The sequence below is a fragment of the Sapajus apella genome, unplaced genomic scaffold (genome assembly GCF_009761245.1).
Source record: "Sapajus apella isolate SASKATOON/1434 unplaced genomic scaffold, GSC_monkey_1.0 scaffold142, whole genome shotgun sequence".
NCBI lineage: Eukaryota > Metazoa > Chordata > Mammalia > Primates > Cebidae > Sapajus > Sapajus apella.
In genome coordinates, this window is record NW_022437082.1 from 2,641,407 (window position 1) to 2,660,770 (window position 19,364).

General features: G+C 34.3%; 1 protein-coding gene across 3 annotated transcripts in view; it reads right to left on the bottom strand.

Annotated features, from left to right (window-relative positions):
- The window catches only part of GABRA3 (gamma-aminobutyric acid type A receptor subunit alpha3), a 250,190-nt gene that overhangs the window by 219,808 nt on the left and 11,018 nt on the right, over window positions 1-19,364 (bottom strand). The window contains exon 2 of one of the 3 annotated variants that reach the window (XM_032264160.1): window positions 15,692-15,779. The exons of the other annotated variants lie outside the window; for them this stretch is intronic. The gene's annotated coding sequence lies outside the window, so the exon portion shown is untranslated. The remainder of the gene's footprint in view (window positions 1-15,691; window positions 15,780-19,364) is intronic. 3 annotated transcript variants of the gene reach the window in all.

The following is a 19,364-nucleotide window of genomic DNA, read 5'->3' on the forward strand; positions in this document are numbered from 1 at the left end:
CATTTTTCATTTCTCAATTAAAAATAAATTAAAAACTTGTCAAGCTTAACATTTATTTAAAAATGCTTGCAATTATATTTTGAAAAATGCTATGAGAAGTTATTCCACCTAATAATGAACAACAAATACGGTAAATCTATAGAAATGAAGCATTATAGTACTAGAATATTTGTGTGTCATTATGTGTATGCACAAAAACACTGGTGATAGGTGTTGCCTCCTCAGAGGGGAACTGGTAAACACTTGGGTAAAAATGGTAAAGAGATTTACTTTTCACTGTAGACAATTTTGTATTGAATTATGACCCTTGTGCATGAATTCGTTATTTTTAAAAACCTGAAAAATTTAAAGTTTGGTACTGAGGTAAAAATGGAAAAAGAATGAGTGAAATTAAATCAAGGGTTCCAGAAACAGATTTATATGCATACAGGAATTTAGAGTAAGGTGAAAAAACAATTTATGATCAATGAGGAAATTATGAACTATTCAGTAAGTTGTACTGGGCAAATGTATCCTTTTAGAAAATAAAGTCAGGTCTTTATCCACAACGGAATGAAATGCTGCTAAATATGAAAAACAAATACTGAATATATTAAAATATATAGGAGCATATTTTTATGAACTTGGGAAAGATGATATTTATGTACACTTTAATTTTACACTTCTCTGTAACAAAAAACAATCAATAAAATAAGAGCTAAGCAACAGACTAGGGTTTAGAAAAAAATGTTAACATTCTTGATATATGAGGAGCTAGTATGAATCAGGAATTAAAATATCAAAGAAAATACAAAGTTGAACAAAGGATGTGGATAAATAATTACCAAGGGAATATTACAAATGGATAACAAATGTAAAAATGTATTCAACCTCAATAGCAATCAGAAAAACACATACTAAAACAACATTTAAAACTGTGGGAGGATAACTAATATATTAATTTAAAAGTTAGCAATTTTAGGGTTGTGGGAAAAGAACGATTCATAGGGATTGTGATGAGAGTAATTTTTTGTTGTATATATTTATTTCTCATTTTATTTCTGAACTATTTGATTGAATTAATTTTCTCTAGATCCCAGCATTCTTCCAAAATCAAATACTCTTCCATCATTCCCTATCTCAGTGAACAGTACCATCATCTACCCAACTGCAGGATCCGAAACCTACAAGTCATCTTTCACATCTCCCTCTCCAGCAGCCCCCATGTCTACTTCATCTAATTTTTTATCAATTTTACCCCCCGACACTTTCTCAACAACGTTTGTTTCTCTTTATATGTTTCACCACAACCCTAGTTCAAGCCATCACAAACTCACCCTTGGCCACCTCTAAAGCCTTAATCACACAATAAATATTTACTAAGCACTTACTTTGTATATAACACTGTGCTAACTGGTTTTCTAGAATCTATCGTTGTTTCCTTCTAATTCATCCTACACACTGTAGCCAAGTTTAGCATTTTATAATCTTTGTCAGTAGCTCCCCCACCACTTGAAAGGTTTCAATGGTTTCAAGAGTAATCTTAAAAACAATAAAAGTTATTAGCATAGGTAAAACTTAACATTCTACATCTAAATGATGTCAGGCCAATTTTCCCCCACCACACCCCAAAGTAGCTGCCATCACCATCACCAACTGCCTGGTATAAGCTGTTTTTATCATTCATCTTTACTACTATAATATACTTTTGGTGTGCCCAAAGTGGCTTTATTTAAATGTTTGTTTTGTTTTTACTTTTCGTTGGGCAATAATTTCAAACTTCCAAACAAATTCCAGAAACAGAATATACTCTTTGTCCATATTCACAGTTTGTTGACATTTGTCACATTGTACCTCTATACCTATAAATACTTCATTGTATGTTTTCTTTTTCTTTCTTTCCTTCTTTTTTTTTTTTTTTTTTTTTCTGAGACAAGATTTCATTCTGTCACCCGGGCTGGAGTGAAGTAGCACAATCATGGCTCACTGCAGCCTTATCCTCCCAGGCTCAAGTAATTCTCCCACCTCTGCCTCCTGAGTTGCTGAGTCTAAAGTATGCACCATCATGCCCAGCTAAGATTTTTATTTTTTATGGAGAAGGAATCTTGTTATGTTAGCCCAGACTGGTATCAAACTCCTGGACTCAAGCAATCCACCTACCTCAGCCTGCCAAAGTCCTGGGATTACAGGTGTGAGCCACCATGCCTGTCTTGTATTTTTCTTAAGAACAGTATCTTACTTATATATAACCCACTTATATACAATGACCAAAATCAATAGGTTTATCATTGATACAGTACCATCATCTAATCTAGAATCCAATTGTCGTAATGGATTCTAAGTTTCACCAATTGTCCTAATAACGCTCTCTATAGTTACTTTTTACCAGTCTAGGTAAATGTGTGATCCAGTGTAGGATCACACATTTAGTTATCATATCTCTTTAGTCTCCTTTACTCTGGAACATTTCCCCAATTTTTCTTTGTCTTTCATTAAAATGACATTTTTTAAGAGAAAAGAATGTCCCACAGTCCGAGTTTGCCTGATGTTTTCTCATAATTAAACTAGGGTTATGGCTTTGGGGCAAGAACACTATGTAAGTAATTTTGTGTCCTTACTGCATTACATCAGGAGACACATGATTTTTTTTTATGTTGTGATGTTACGTTTGATCAATTGTCTAAAGTGATGATTTTAAACTGCTGTCCTGACTTCTGCTTATACTCTGTCACCTGCAGGAGAGTTGTCCTGATCTGCTCCTCTATTCCTATCCTGTCCTCTTTCCTTGGTGTACTTCTTGAACAAAACATGTTTCTTCCTATCTGAGAGCCCATGTGTATGCCCAGAAAACTCTTCCTCATCTAAATTTGCATGACAGGCTCCTTTTCATCCTTTAGGTCCAAGTTAAGTAGTATCTTTTTAGAAACACCATCTCTTCTGCTTTCCACTACCACAGAACTTAGCGGGTTTCCTTCCTATGACTTCTTATAATTCCCAATTATTTATTTATGTAACTAAACTTATAATGTCTATCTTCCACTACTAAACTATAAATTCCACAAAAGCAAGATCCTCTTTTTCTGTTTTTGTTTGTTTGTTTTTTAACTCTTGTATCATCTTCTTTTTATATAGTGCCTGGTACATCAGCAATCAATAAATATTGGTTGTGGAAATGAGGAGCTATTATTTTTTAAGTCCATGCAAGAAAGGTCAGATTCTCTCCCTTAACTCAGAAACTGGCATTTTAAGACACAGCCAAGAGTAAAGGAAACACTTTTGAGTTACACAGAAACCAAGTTCAAATCCCAGATCAGAATAACTTAGACTTGCTGAGGCTTGATTTCCTCATATGTGAACAATGGATACCATCACCTACCTCACTGGGTGGGTAGGATTAAAATCTTGTAAAACAAACTAGAATCATGTTTAGTATGTAAAGGAAGCTGCATTTGTGATAGACAGAGCTAATCTTCTTTCTGGATTAAGAGATTTTCAGTCTTTACAAGAGGCACTCTTACAATCCTATTGCTTAGTTTGCCATGTATTCACAAGCACAGGTGAATTGATTAATTTACAAGAGAACTGAAGTCTGTAACAGTCAACACATCATACTCAGTTCTACGCTAGACCCAACCCTGTGGTGGGCATGGTAAAATTCTATCTCAATTCTAAGAATTCCCATAATGAAAATCAGTTTCTCAAAACAGGTAGGTATACCTCCACTATACTTTCTCTGTCACTTCCTTTCTCTGTACTTTTTTCGTTCTTATTCTAAGTGGTTTTGCGTTAGTTATTTCCATGTGCCTGAGTTTATCTCCTACTAGATTTTGGCAGAATAATAATAATAGTGAGGTAATAATGATAACCACAAATATGTCTATGACACTTAACTATCATATTTCATCTAAGTTGCCACAAATTTTCAGATACAATAATATTTTTATGCCACTAGCACATTAAATGTGCTGCCAACAGGTGCAGTGGCTCATGCCTGTAATCCCAGCACTTTGGGAGGCCAAGGCGGGCAGATCATGAGGTCAAGAGACCAAGAGCATCCTGGGCAACATGGTGAAACCCCGTTTCTACTAAAACTACAAAAATTAGCTGCGTGTGGTGGTGTGAGCCTATAATCTGAGCTATTCGGGAGGCTGAAGCAGGAGAATCATTTGAAGCCAGGAGGCAGAGGTTGCAGAGAGCCGAGATTGTGCCACTGAACTCCAGCGTGGCAACAGAGTGAGACTCCATCTCAAAAAATAAAAATAAAGTAAAATAAAAGTGCTGCCAAATAGACAATGATATGTTATTGATAGCTAAGACTCATCCTGATTTGGGAAATATTAAAATATGGGAAGAAACTGGGCTTCTTAAAATAGATGAAACATGATCTGTGTTAGGCACTGTTCTAAGCACTTTACATTTATTAAGTCATTTAACCCTCACAACAACCTGATAATGCAGATAGGTTATGCTGTCTCTTGATTACTGTTCTCCAACTCCTTTGGCAGCATCATAGATGAAGTCATCATTATTATTTATCATCACCTAATTCTCCCTCCATATCTACTTTTGATTTCTTTGACAAGGAATCCATTGCCTGCTGTCAGAATTGCTTTGAAATCTGCAAATTTGACTATATCATTTCCTGTTTAAAATCCTTTAATGACTTGTCTATGACCTTGGAATAAGGCCCAAACACTGCTTTATATTCTGTATCTATATTCTCACATCTTACTCCCTACACTCCAGCCATACTGACCTCTTACTTCCTAGAATATAACATGAATTTTACCATTATCAGGGCCTTCATGCAACCTTTTCCCTTTTCCTGGAATGTTTTCTTATCCATTTGTATCCCTATCACTACTGAAATGGCAAACAGCTATAGATCTTTACATTCTAAGCTTCAGAATTACTTCATTAAAGAAAATTTACCTGTCATATTCCCCACTAACCTAGGTCTGCTTTTTAATTTCTTTATAACACTTTCTGCTACTTCTCCAGCATTCAGCTCACCAAAAAATTATTTATTCAAAGTATGCCTTCCTTTTTAGACTGTGAACTCCAAAAAAGCAGGGGCCAGGTCTATCTGAGTCACCATTATATCCTTAACTTCTAGCACAGTCAGCTGATATATTTCACATACTCAATAAATAGATGCTAAAAAGAAAGCTTAAACTTTCTGTTTCTCACCATGAAAACAAGAACTTCTCAAGAAAGAGGCTCATGAAGTGGAATAAATTTATCTGAGAAGTTCTGCAGAGATCAATAACACAACAGTTCTAATAAGCAAACACTGAATTTGTCAGTTCTGGCTACAATATCTATGGCCAAATCTTTGCTGGGGATTCAGCACACCAAAACGCCTGGAGAGCTGTCACCCATCCATCTGTATTGCTTATATGACCCAAAACATATTTTTATGATAATACAGGTAATAGCCAAAAGTATTTTTGTACTTGCCCCTGCAACGTACTTAGCAAAGCAATGACGCCACTTAGAGATTCACAAGCCTATCAATTAGAAACAGTAATTTAAGACGTAAATCACCAAGGAAGAAGAGACACTCTGTCTCATGTGTACAATCTCCTCAGGCTGCTGGCCCCATATACAACTGGCCCCATCCTAACAGTGCACTGACTCATAGTCCCTTCTAACTCAGCACCCAGATTCCAAAACACGCACCCTGCAGACAGTGACTCAGAGCCCTAGCTGGTACGCTGTGGTGTCCCTCCTCTCATCTAAAGAGCTACTCTCGATAGCAGCCCATGGGGCTACAGTCAGGCAGATGAAGCTGTACACTAAAGAGTAACTGCAGATTTGTAGTTTGTCCCCAGGGTACAGGAGCTATAAACAGGAATGTGCAATGTGCATAGTTCAGGCATCCTGCCTTTATCTAAAAGTGGGGAATCTGCAGACTAGACAAAAAAAAGCAGAGGAAGGTTGCATTGATATGTACCAACAGAGACTCAGAAAGCAAGAGGAAATCACTCCGCAAGTAAAGGTGACAGTGAGTTCTAAAATTGAATATTTACTTATTTCTGCTTGGGTGCTAATGCAGCTGGAATGCCACTTGTACAATGAGATCCTTTTTTTTGCAAACATTTGCCAAGCATACACCCACTACCCAAGAGCAAGAGAGGTTTTTTCTCAAGCTAGTCCCGGCTGAAAACTGAGAAAGATGGATTAAAAGCAAGCGAGAAATAGAAGACAAACAATAGACTACTGAAAATGAAGAACTCACTTAATGGGTCACCAATGTGGAAAGCAAAGAAAGAAAATGGAGTGATTGAATAGGGAATCTCAGCACAAAAACACAGCCAAGCTCTTGTGTCACTGGAATAAAGCGGAATAATAGAGATTAAATAAGAAAGAATTGAATTAAAAGAGAGTTAAGAACAATATCTGAGTCCACACAGGTTAATGAGACAGATCAGGAAAACTGGTAGGAAATATATTTAGAAAAAGAAATGCAGGGAAAGTATAAGTTCAGCCACACAAGTGTTTGCTAAATATTCCATCCACTACTTCTATTAATCTACCTCCAATAAACCTCTCAAACCCATCCTCCCTCCCTCCCTCTCTCTCTCTCTATCTCTCTCTCTCTCTCTCTTTCCAGATACCATTTTAGCCAAAGCAGCATTACTGGCCTCACATTCACTTCAGCTACTCTTCTGCAGCATTAATGTATTCTTCAGACAGCAACTAGAGGGGGCCATAAAATGCAAATCAGATTGCTTTACTCCCTTGCTTAAAACTATTCAAAGGCTTCCTACTGCTCGTGGGGAAAAGACTAAACCCTTGAATTTGGCCTACAAGGTCCTTTAAGGTCTAGCCAAATTCTATTTCTCCACCCTCAACTCATACTGCTCACTGACAATGCCACATCATACCCCTTCCACCACCTCCAATTCAATGGCATCATGCCTTCTCACCTTAGAGATGACTTCAAACCATTGCAAAACCTCCATTAGCCCCATTCATTCCTCTTGAAACAATCAGAACCATTGTCTTCAACCTAAAAATAGTTGTTTCATCATCTAATTTTCCTATTTCCATTTAAAGTTCAAACACCAATCTGGCAACCGTGACTTTTTTCACACTCCTGTCTTCTCTTCCTCCCATCTGTTACAATAAGACTCTCCTACTGAGGTAACCATTGCCACTCACCTGACCTATAAAAATTCCTTTGATACCTATGGGGGCCCTTGCTGTAGGCAAGTTCAATGTTCCTGATATCAGAGTCAAAAACACCTGCCTGCTTAACCTCTTCTGAGTGAATCCATTCTCAGATACATGAATGTTGCAATCTATGATTACAGATTAAGCACAGGAAACTAATCAAAGAGAATTCTTAATAACTAAGCCCCCAAACGGTAAGCAGCCATTATCTGAAGGAGAATTTATTACCCATCTAAAACTGCTGAAGGACCATCATGTCAAGTTAGCAATCTGAGTTCACACAAAATCCTCCTCTCTCAGCTTCAAACATAGAATATAGTGATGATAACTAAATCATAAAATATATACTAAAAAGTAAAAACACAATCACAATTCTTAAAAATAGAAATAAAAATACGTCCATGCAGCTGAAACAGAAAAATAAACTTAGCAATACGCTGCTGATGGTGTTGGAGAGGATAAAACCACTTACCCACTGGGAAACAGGAAGAGGCAGCCAGAAGTTCAACTACTGTGGCGTAACATAAGCCAATAATATTGAATATATGGAAGAGTAGCAGAGCTGGATCATTGCAGAAAACCAAAAGATGAGACAGGTACTCCTAGGCAGAATAACTCTAAAAATGCTATAACCTGCACGAGAAGCTGCAACTGGCAACTGGGGTGTTGCCCAGGTAGGCAGTAGAGATAATTATGCAACTAAGACTTGCAATATGCCAAGCACTGCCTCAAAAACTTGACCTTTGATATATTCAAGGAATAAAAGCCCCAAACTGACAACATAAAAAGTGGTTCTGAACTGGAGGCTGATCAAATAAAACCTGATCCAGCCAGACCTAGGGGAGCAAGTATAGCAGAAGGGAAAAGCCACAGATTTTCCCATTTGAGGTAAGCTTACAGCAAGCTAGAATTTCAAAACCTATAAAATATTATCTTAAAAGAAGAGTAAACAAATTCAACAAATGTGAACTTACAGTCCCAGAGAAATACAGCAATTTGAAAAGAACTTTAAAGTGAATGCTTAACATCCTTAAAGAACTAAAAGAACAAGATCTATGAAAAGCAAGAACAAGAGGTTATAAAATGAAAAAGATGTGAATCAGAATGGTGGATATTAAAAAATAAAAATCCTGCTAATTAAAGCTATAGACTCTGCAATAAAAATTGAAAAGACAAGATAAACCCTACATTTGATATGGCTAAGGAAATAATTAATGAATTTTAAGATATTTCTAAGGAATAGGCTCATAATAAAACATTTAAGAGATAAAAATGAAGAAACTGATAAAAGAGAAGTTAAGAGACCTGGAGAAGAGACTTACAACCTCCAACCAAAGCCTAATAGTGATTCCAGAATTAGAATATAATAAGAGTGATAATGGGCAAATATATATATGTATATATACATATATATACATAACAGACATATATATATATATATCCATGTGTGTATGTGTACAGACACACAAAATTTAAACCATAATATAGGAATGCTGGCAAAAGAAAGATACTTGCATGCATATTAAACTAAAAGAGTTTACAAATTTACAATGTGCAGTCTCTGAAAAGAGAAAATAACTATAAAATAACTACAAAAATCTATAAACTATAAAATTTCTAAAAGTCTTGAGTCCCTCCCACTTAGTTGACCAAACATATGCATTTGTTTTTTCATCATCTTAAAACCCCATTAAAGTGCCAGTAAAAATACATATTATATTTCACAAATCAACAAGGATAAAAAGAAAAGAAAGATGAGACTGAAAACACAACATATCATAAGACCCTTTCAACCTTATTTATCACTCAGAACATAAGAAATTAGGTCAGCATCTTCCAAAGAAGATACTTAGAATATCCATTTCTATTGAAACATCTCAGTTTAAGGGAAAGGACCTAAAGACATTGACATTGTAGTTCTCAATAAAACAACTTCACCAGATAATATGCCAGTCACTCAGCAGTTCTAATCAGCATTTTCTTTCTTTTTCAACTTTTGTTTTAGGTTCAGGGGTTACAGGTACAGGTTTTTTGAACAGGTAAATTGTGTGTGTTGCTGGTGTTTGGCGTACAAATGATTTCATCACCCACGTAGTGAGCATAGTAACCAACAGGTAGTTTTTCAACCCTCACCCTCCTCCTACCCTCCAACCTCAAGTAGGCACCCATGGTTATTTTCCCCCTCTTTGAGGCCATGTGTACTCAATGTTTAGCTCCTACTTATAAATAAGAACATTTTGTATTTGGTTTTCTGTTTCTGTATTAATTCACTTAGAATTATGACCTCTAGTGGCATCCATGTTGTTGCACAGTACAGGATTTCCTTCTTTTTATGGCTGCATAGTATTGTATGGTGAATATATACCACACTTTCTTTATCCAATCCACCATTGATGGACATCTAGATTAATTCCACATCTTTGTTACTGTGAATAGTGCTGTGATGAACATATAAGTACATGTGTCTTTGTGGTAGAATGATTTATTTTCCCTTACATATATACCCAGTGATGAAATTGCTGGGTCAAATGGTAGTTCTGTTTTAAGTTCTTTGAGGAATCTCCAAACTGCTTTCCACAGTTGCTGAACTAATTTACATTCCCACCAGCAGTGTATAAGCTCTCTCTTTTCTCCACAACCTTGCCAACATCTGTTATTTTCTGGCTCTTTAATAATAGCCATTCTGACTGGTGTGAGCTGGTATTTCATTATGGTTTTGATTTGGATTTCTCTAATGATGAGTGATGTTGACCATTTTTTCATATGCTTGTTGACCACATGTATGTCTTCTTTTGAAAAGGATCTGTACATGTTATTTGCCCATTTTTAATAAAGATTTTTTATTATTTTTGCTTCTTGATTTGTTTAGGTTCCTTATCAATTCTGGATATTGGACCTTTGTTGAATGCCTACTTTGCAAATTCCAATCAGTTTTTAATGTTACACTCTTACAGAGGAACAAATAACCCAGGAACACAGGACCCATGAGGACAGCCTCCAACATGAAAAATAAGCAAGGAAACAAAATGTCTGAAAAAGAAATTTGGAGCGAAAAGAAGGAAAGAAGCATAAAGAGTTATATCATTAATAGCATCAGAGATCACACTATTGCATCTATAAAAAAAGAACAAGTTGCCATAAAAGAAGGAAATTCAAAGGATATATATATTTTAATCATTAGAATGTAAAATCATAATACAGGAAATGCACAACTCTATGTAAGTATTGGGAGATAAAGTTGAAGATATCTTCCAAAATATAGAGCATTTAGACCATGAGATGAACAACAGAAAATGCTAGAAAATAATGAAATCAACCTAGTAGGGCCAATATTAAAATACTAGGAGGGAAAGGGAGAGAGATAGAGATAGGGACAAAGAGCTAGTGTGAAAGTGAGTAAATGAGAGGATAAGAAAGAATAGCAATGAAATATTTTTTAAAAATCCCATAGGCCTTTTTTTTTGAAAGTCAACTGACTATCAGCACAATGGATGAAAATATGTTCACAAGAGCCTACAACAGTGTTAGAACACAACAGATGAAAATAATTTCTTACATGTTTCAAGAGAAAGAAAGACTAAATTGAGCACAAATGTTCAACAATAATTTCAGAATTCCTAACAGATACTCTGGAAGCTAGAAGGTAGTGGAGCAATGTTTTCAACTCAAGAGAAACAGGAGGGAAATCTAAGGATAGTGATGGAGATTCCAGGAAGATATATATGAACAAAGCAGAGAGAGAAGCTCTTTACTCTTCTGCTCTTCTGCTCTTACTCTTCTACTCTTTACTCTCTTTACTCTTCTTTACTCTTCTGCCATATTACAATCTATGTAATATGGCAGAAGAGTAAAGAAACAATTTCAATAAGATAAAACTAATAAAATATCTTTTATGTCTGTATTTACTGACAAGACATGTCAACACTGGAAGAGCATTTGAGCTTGAAGTAGCTAAGTACATAAATGATAGGTACATTTTAAAAAGACAATTATTCCAATGAAAACAAAACTAAACTTTGCACAGAAAATGAAAATTAATGCTATTATATAGGGTAGGCAGAATAATGGCCTTCCAAAGATGTGAATGTCCTAATCCTCGGAACCTGCAATTATGTTACACTACAGGACAAAAAGGAATTAAATAGCAGATGGAATGAAGGAAGCTAATCAGCTAACCTTATAATAGATTACTTAGGATTATCTGAGTAAACACAATATAATCACAAGGGTCCTTAAAAGTGGAAGTGGGAGGCAGAAAAGTCAGTGTCAGAGTGATATGATATGAAAACAACTTGCCTGGTCATTGCTGACTTTGAATATGGAGGAAGGGACTAGGAACAAAGGAATGCAGGACGTCTCTAGAAGCTGGAAAAGCCAAGCAAACAAGTTCTCCTCAGAGCTTCCAAAAACGAACAAAGCCCTGCCAACATCTTGATTTTAGCCCTGGAAAACCTGCAAAACTGTTTAAAAAATGAATTTGTGTTGTTTTCAGTCACTAACTTTGTGGTAATTTATTATAGCAGCAAAGAGAAACTAATACAACATGTTACCTGGCTCAGCTATAAGTGGCATTGATATGATCATAATAACATAAACAAAAAATTAAATCAATGTCATACTGAAATTAAAAGAGTATGGGTGTGGGAGAAGAAACTTATATATGTAGAGGAGGTTTCAAAGAATCTGAATACCTATCTTCCAGAGTAGGAACTTAATACATTTGCATAAATATTTAAAATTAAGATGGATCAGTATATGCATGTTATTTAGAAATAGAGTATAGATACCTAGGAAGCTGGGCAGGGATTTGCTGTTGTTTTTAATAAATCGTGAAGAAACATTTGATTTTAAATTAAGACCTCACGTACTTTTAACAAAAACCAAAACTTTTTAAAAATCATATGCTTTTAACAAAAAACAAAACGTTTTTAAAATCATAAGAGAATATTATGAATAACTTCAGCCATTACATTAAAAAACTGAAAAAATGGACAATTTCCTAGGAAAACAAATCACAAATAGCAAACAAAAAACAAAACTAATGGATTTGAACAGAATTTGAACCAGGAGATTAACTATCAAATCTCCCTCCTCACACTTTGCATGCAATAAAAAAAGAATGGGATCATACCAGGATCCAAAATCAGTTTTATTACACTATAAAAATAAAGTTAATTCTTATCTTCTGCAAACTGTTCCAGAAACTGGAAAAAGATGAAAGCTATACAAACCACTTCTTAGCTCAATGCAATATTCATATCAAAAGTGAACAGTATTGGTAATACCAACTTAAGAACATAGATGCAGTTTTTTAAAGGGAAAGCAAATAAATCTAGTCACATATAATCTGTAATCAGGTAGATTTTTCTCAAAAATGAAAGGACAGTTTAATATTGAATAATCAATGCAATTCACAATTCCAAAAAAGGAGTTGATTTACCACCAGCAATTTTTAAAATAGATTAATAACATATTATAAGAAAAAGTATAGGAGCATCTCAATAGATGAAGAAAAAAATTATGCAATGAAATTTTCCTCTCATTCATGGTAGAAATCTTAGCAAATTAGAAATACAATGAAACTTATTTTATCTGATGAAGAATATCTACCAAGAAACCTAGAGCAAATGTCATACACAATGGAGACACGTTAGAAACAATCTCACTCAAGACAGAAACAAGAAGATTGCCCCATCCCTATCAGTAATCGATGTTTTATTGTATTTCTTAACCAAAATAACAAGAAAAGAAATAATACCTTAACATAAGAATGTTAAAAGGAAGGCAAAATTGTTCTCATCTGTTGGAGAAAAGAAAAAAAAAAGAAAATTCAAAAGAACCAACAAATTATAAGAATGAGTAAGAATTTTCAAGGTTACTTATGAGGATGACAGGTTGATGGGTGCAGCAAACCACCATGGCACGTATATACCTATATAATAAACCTGCATTGTTCTGTGCATATACCCCACAACTTAAAGTATAATTCAAAAAAAAAAGAATTATCAAGGTTACAAAACCAACTTACAGAGATCAATTAGAAAATATAATAGAAAAAATCCTAATTTAAATGGCCACAAAACAAAAATATAATTATCAAAAAAACTATGTAATGCAGCTTAAAAAGTGCAGATAGGGGTAGTTATAGCATTAAATCTTATATTCGATGAGAAAAACTCAAATCAATGGTTTAAGATTCCACTTTAAGACACATGCAAATGAAGAGCAAATTAAAGTTAAAGAAAACAAAATGAAGGAAGTAATCAAAATAAGAGCAGACTTCAATGAAATATAATGAAGGAAGACAATCAATGAAACTAAGAGCTGGTTCTTTGAAAACATAAATAAAATTAGTAAACTTTTACACAGATAATGAGAAAAAAGAGAAAACATTACCATTATTAGAAATGAAGACAAGTGGGTCACTACAGATCTTACAAAAATTCAGAGGATAATAAGAAAATATTATGAACAAATTCATGGAAATGAATTTAATAATGTAAATGAAATAGGCAAAATATTTGCAAGACATAATACTAACTCTCACTTGAGAAGAAATAGACAACCTGTATAGCATTTTATCTATTAAATATATTAAATTTACAGTTAAATTCATACTTAAAAACCTTGGCTTAACTGGTGAATTACACCAAGTATGACAGTGAATACTGAGTGTCAACTTGATTGTATTGAAGGATGCATGGTATTGATCCTGGGTGTGTCTGTGAGAGTGTTGTCAAAGGAGATTAACATTTGAGTCAGTGGACTGGGGAAGGCAGACCCACCTTTAATCTGGTGGGCACAATCTAATCAGCTGCCAGCGAATATAAAGCAGGCAAAAAAATGTTAAGGGGCGAGACTGGCCTAGCCTCCCACCCTACATCTCTCTCCCATGCTAGGTGCTTCCTGCCCTCAAACATTGAACTCCAAGTCCTTCAGTTTTGAGACTCGGACTGACTTGTCTTGGTCCTCAAGCTTGCAGGCAGTATATTGTGGGACCTTGTGATCATGTAAGTTAATATTTAAGAAACACCTGCCTAATACACCAAGTACTTAAGGAAGAAAGAATACTAACTCTACATAAACTGTCCCATAAAAGAGGGAAAAAACACTTCCCGACTCATTTTATGAGACTAGAGTGACTCTTTACCAAAACCAAATAAATGCATTGTAAAAAAAAGAAAATTAAAGACCAACATATCTAATGAATGCAGACACACAAAAAATGCCTTAAATAAAATAGTAACTAATTAAACCCAAATATATATCAAGAATAATACTTCGTGACCAAATAGATTGGCACTATGGGAATTGGTAGAGTGGTTCGACACTTAAAAGTCAGTCACTTAGAAAGGTCATTTCAATAGATACAGAAAAAAATTCAAGATCATGAACATAAATTCACAATAAAATTCCTCACCAAACTATGGATAGAAGGGAACTCCCTCAAACTTATAAATGGCAAGTGAGAAAAATCCAAAGCTGGCACCACAGTTAATGGTGAAAGACTGAATATTTCCTGCAATGAAATGAAGATCAAGGCAAGGAGATCTGCTCTAGCCACATCCATTCAACATTCTACTAGAGGTCCTATCCAGTTCAAATACAGCAAAAATAAAATAAAATAAACACAGCAAGAAAAATGATACAATTTGGAAAATAGGAATTGAAACTGTGTTTACTACCAGACAGCATAATTATCTGCATAGAAAATACCAAGAATCTAAAAACAAACAAAACAGCTACTAGAACTATTAATTAAGTTTTGTAAGGTCATAAAATACAATATCAATATACAAAAATTAATTATATCTATATACACTAATAATAAATATCAGAAGTTAAAACGTATAAAAAATACTATTTATAATAGCATCAAAAAGCATGTATTACTTAATATAAATTTCACAAAATATATGCACAACCTATACACTGAAATATACAAAACATTGTTAAGAGAATTTAAAGAAAAAATAAACAATAAAAAGTTATACCATCTTAATATATCAGGAGACTCAAGATAGTTAAGATTTCATTTCTTCCCAAATTGATCCATAGATTTAAGCCAATCCTAATAAAACTTTCAGTAGCATTTTTGGATGAGAAAGTGAAAAGCGGATTTATCAATTTATCTAGAAATACAAAGGATCTAGGATAATTAAGAATACATTTTAATTTTTTTTCAAAAATAATTTTTAAATGAAGAACAAAGTCAAAGGATCCAAAATGCTTTATTTCAAGATTTACTATAATGTTATTGCAGTTTTTAAACCTCAACAATGTTAACAGTTTGGAGCAGAGCAATACTTTATTGTTCGAGTAGCTGCCTGGCCTCTACCCTTAATATGCCAGGAGGATGTCCCTGCAGTTATGGCAACAAAACTGTTTCTAGACATTGCCAGATGTTCCTGGGGGGAATATTGCCCCAGTTGAGAACCATTGAACTATAATAATTGATACAGTGTGTTAGTTTCAAGGTTACACAAATAGATCAAATATACAGAATAGAGTCCAGAAGTAGATCCATCCATAACTGGTCAGTTGATTTTGGACAACGGTGCCAAAGTAATTCAATGGGCAAAAGATAATCTTGTCAACAAATTAGACTGGAAAAATTGGACCTACATAAGGAAAAAGTATATATGCCTGTAACATTACCTTGCCACAAAGACAAAAGTCATCTAAACATGCACCAAAGACATAAATCAAAGAACGGAAACTACAAAACTCTAGAACAAAACAAGAGAGGGTTATTTTGAACTTAGTTAAGGCAAAGACTTCTTAGAATACAAAAGGTGCAAGTCATAATAGAAAACCCATTAAGACAATGAAAAGAAAGGCCACAGAAGGCAGTAAATATTTTCAAAACACGTATCTTTTAAAGAATTTGTATTATATTTAATATTATATACTCTGTTATATAATGACCCAATAATGAGACCACAAATATACCAATTTTAAAATGGGCAAACAATTTGAATGGACATTTCTCCAAATTAGACAGACGGCTAATAGGCACATGAGAAAATGTTCAGTATCATTAGTTATAGGAAAATGCAAATTAAACCACAATGAGCTACCATTACACACTCACTAGAAAGACTGACAAGGCAGGATACAGGCTAATCTTGAAAAGTCAATAGTTTTCTTATATACCAGCAATGAACAACTGGAATCTGAAATTTAAAATGCACTATTTACGTTTCCACCAAAAGATGAAATGCTTAAGTATAAATCTAACAAAAATGTATATGATATCTTTAAAGAGACTATAAAACTCTGATAAGATAAATCAAAGATCTAAATACATGGAGAAATATTCCATGGTCATGAATAGGAAGACTCAATATTGTCGGATAGAAAGATTCCTTATTGGTAAAATCAGTTCTTCTCAACTGATACGTAATCCCAACCAAAATCCCAACAATTTATTTTCTAGATATCAACAAACAGATTCTGAAGTTCATATAGGAAGACAAAAGACCCAGAATAGTAAACACAATACTAAAGAAGATAAATAAAATTAGAAGACTGACACTATCTGACAGGAAACAAGACAATGTGGTGTTGGTAAAAGAATAGACGAATACATCAATGGAACAAAATAGCCCAGAAATAGACCTACACAAATATAGTCAACTGATCTTTGACAAAGAAGCAAAGGTAATACAAGGGATGAAAGATAGTTTCTTCAACAAATGGTGCTGGAATAACTGGTCATCCACTTGCAGAAAAAAGATGAATCTAGACATTCTTAACAAAAATTAGCTCAGCATGGGTCATAACCAGCAAAATGCAAAACCATAAAACTCCTAGAAGATAACATAGGAGAAAACAAGGAATGATCCATGAAAGTAAAAACTGATAAATTGGACTTCATTAACATTTAAGATGTTTGCTCTGTGAGACACACTGTTAAGAGAATGAAAATACACGCCATAATAGACTAGGAGAAAATATTTGCAAAACGCGTATCTTGTACAGAACTTATATTGAAAATATATAAAGAACTCTTAAAACTGAACAATAAGAAAACAAACAGCCCAGGTAAAAATGAACAAAAGAGCTGAAGAGACAGCTCAGCAAAAAAGATGAGATTACAAATAAGCATGTAAAAAGATGCTCAACTAGTATGTCACTAGGGAATTGAATACTAAAACAATAATGTATCACTACACACCTATTAGAATGTCCAAAATCCAAAATGTAGACAACACTTCATGTAGGTAAACATGTGGAACAACAGGAAAGCTCATTTATTGCTGATGGGAGTGAAAAATGATAAATCCACTTTGGAAGCAGTCAGGCAGCTTCTTACAAAGCTAAACATAGTTTTACCATATGATCCAGCAATTGCACTTTTTGGTATTTACCCAAATGAGTTGAAAACTTATATCCACACAAAACCTTGCTCACAAACACTTATAGCAGCTTTATTCATAATTGCTAAAACTTAAAAGTAACCTTGATGTCCTTCAGTAGGTGAATGGATAAACAAATTGTAGTATAGTCTATGTGTCTACCCACACAATAGAATATTATTCAGCAATAAAAAGAAATGAGCTATCATCAAGCCATGAAAATACAGGGAAAAATCTTAAATACATATTGCTAAGTGAAAGACACCAGTCTTAAAAACTACATACTATAAGATTTCAACTATATGACATTTTGGAAAAGATAAAACTACAGAGAGTGAAAAGATCAGTGGTTGCCAGGGGTTCAGGCTGGTGGGAAGGATGAACAGGTATATCATATGAGATTTTTAGGTCAGAGAAACTATTATGTATTATATAATCATGGTGGATATATGTTGTACATTGTCAAAATCCATAGAACTATAGAACACAAAGAGTGTACACAAATGCAAGCTATAGACGTGAATTAACAATAATATATCAATATCAGTTTATCAGTTGTAACAAATATACCACATTAAAGACAGTAATAATAAGGGAAACTGGGATGGGGGCTATGGTAACTTGGTTTAATTTTTTTGTAAAACAGTTCTAAAATAAAGTTAGCTTATTCATTTATTTTTGAGACAAAGCCTTGCTCTGTTACCCAGGCTGGAGTGCAGTGGCATGCAATCTCAGCTCACTGCAACCTCCACCCCCCAGAGTTCAAGTGATTTAATTCTCCTACCTCAGCATCCCAAGTAGTTGAGATTACAGGCACTCACCACCACGCCAGACTAATTTTTGCATTTTTAATAGAGACAGGGTTTCACCATGTTGGCCAGGCTGGTCTCAAACTCCTGACCTCAAGTGATCTGCTTGCTTCAGCCTCCCAAAGTGCTGGGATTACAGGCATGAGCCACTGCACCAGGCCTAATTTTTTTTAAAAGACTGAAAATACCAAGTGCTGGTGGGGACATTGAGCAGCTGAGATTCTTATACACTGATGGTGGGAATGTAAAACTATATAGCCACTTTGGAGAACAGCTTGACAATTTCTTATAAAGTTAGACATTTACTTTATATACAACTGCCAAAGTCCAGTTCTAGGTATTTACCTAGTATAAATAAAAATATATGAGAAGCCAAAGCCTATACAAGAACATTTATAGAAGCATTATGACAGCATTATTTATCATGGCTAAATAGTGGGAAAAAAACAAATGTCCATAAACTGTTGAATGAATAAATTACTCAGCAATAATAAAGAATAAACAATAATGAAAATATGTAGCAACATGGATGAATCTTAAAAGTATGTGGTAATTAGAAGAAACCAGACACAAAAGACTACACACCAAATATTTCCATTGATGTGATAGAATAAAAGAAACAACACTTTAAGGACAGAAAAGAGATAGATGATTTCCTGGAATTGTATGTAGAAGAAAAGAATTGGCTGCAAAGGGGCACCAAAGAACCTTTAATGCTAAGGGAAATTTTCTCTACCTTTATTGTGGTGGTACTGGTGGTAGGGGTTACACAATCATATACATGTGTTAGGACTTAAACTGTACACTTACAAAGGGTAAGCTTTCTTTTATGCTAATTATATGTTAATAAATCTAACTAAAAAATAAAGTTGCCTGAGAGTAAATTTAATATGTAAGAATATTATCAATAAATTTACAAACCTTCATCAAAGGTTGCAAAAAGGCCTGAATAAATGCCAAGATACAACATATTCAGGAATAGGAAGTCTCTCTGTCAAAAGGATGTCAATTCTTCTTCAAATCATTCTAGAGATTC